Here is a 1,686-nt window from a genome sequence, read left to right as displayed (position 1 = left end):
TTTTGGCCGAAATTAATTTTTCTGTGTGTACCATAGCCTATTATATGGACAAAGACTCGCCTGAAACATCCCTGTCTAACGTCTACGGCCATACCACGTTGAAAACACCAGTTCTCGTCCGATCACTGAAGTTAAGCAACGTCGGGCTCGGTTAGTACTTGGATGGGTGACCGCCTGGGAACACCGAGTGCTGTAGACGCCCTTTTGCACCTATTTTCACGCTTGGATTTGCATTTTCACTCTTGGAAGGCTGAGTCTCGATCGCGTGCGGGCCATTTAGACCAGTTCCTGGCCTGGACAAAATTTTTTGGCCGAAATTAATTTTTCTGTGTGTACCATAGCCTATTATATGGACAAAGACTCGCCTGAAACATCCCTGTCTAACGTCTACGGCCATACCACGTTGAAAACACCAGTTCTCGTCCGATCACTGAAGTTAAGCAACGTCGGGCTCGGTTAGTACTTGGATGGGTGACCGCCTGGGAACACCGAGTGCTGTAGACGCCCTTTTGCACCTATTTTCACGCTTGGATTTGCATTTTCACTCTTGGAAGGCTGAGTCTCGATCGCGTGCGGGCCATTTAGACCAGTTCCTGGCCTGGACAAAATTTTTTGGCCGAAATTAATTTTTCTGTGTGTACCATAGCCTATTATATGGACAAAGACTCGCCTGAAACATCCCTGTCTAACGTTTCCGTACCACGTTGAAAACACCAGTTCTCGTCCGATCACTGAAGTTAAGCAACGTCGGGCTCGGTTAGTACTTGGATGGGTGACCGCCTGGGAACACCGAGTGCTGTAGACGCCCTTTTGCACCTATTTTCACGCTTGGATTTGCATTTTCACTCTTGGAAGGCTGAGTCTCGATCGCGTGCGGGCCATTTAGACCAGTTCCTGGCCTGGACAAAATTTTTTGGCCGAAATTAATTTTTCTGTGTGTACCATAGCCTATTATATGGACAAAGACTCGCCTGAAACATCCCTGTCTAACGTTTCCGTACCACGTTGAAAACACCAGTTCTCGTCCGATCACTGAAGTTAAGCAACGTCGGGCTCGGTTAGTACTTGGATGGGTGACCGCCTGGGAACACCGAGTGCTGTAGACGCCCTTTTGCACCTATTTTCACGCTTGGATTTGCATTTTCACTCTTGGAAGGCTGAGTCTCGATCGCGTGCGGGCCATTTAGACCAGTTCCTGGCCTGGACAAAATTTTTTGGCCGAAATTAATTTTTCTGTGTGTACCATAGCCTATTATATGGAAAAAGACTCGCCTGAAACATCCCTGTCTAACGTCTACGGCCATACCACGTTGAAAACACCAGTTCTCGTCCGATCACTGAAGTTAAGCAACGTCGGGCTCGGTTAGTACTTGGATGGGTGACCGCCTGGGAACACCGAGTGCTGTAGACGCCCTTTTGCACCTATTTTCACGCTTGGATTTGCATTTTCACTCTTGGAAGGCTGAGTCTCGATCGCGTGCGGGCCATTTAGACCAGTTCCTGGCCTGGACAAAATTTTTTGGCCGAAATTAATTTTTCTGTGTGTACCATAGCCTATTATATGGACAAAGACTCGCCTGAAACATCCCTGTCTAACGTCTACGGCCATACCACGTTGAAAACACCAGTTCTCGTCCGATCACTGAAGTTAAGCAACGTCGGGCTCGGTTAGTACTTGGATGGGTG

The sequence above is a fragment of the Lottia gigantea genome, assembly GCF_000327385.1.
Source record: "Lottia gigantea unplaced genomic scaffold LOTGIsca_22, whole genome shotgun sequence".
In the NCBI taxonomy this organism is placed as follows: domain Eukaryota; kingdom Metazoa; phylum Mollusca; class Gastropoda; family Lottiidae; genus Lottia; species Lottia gigantea.
This window is presented reverse-complemented; position numbering follows the sequence as displayed.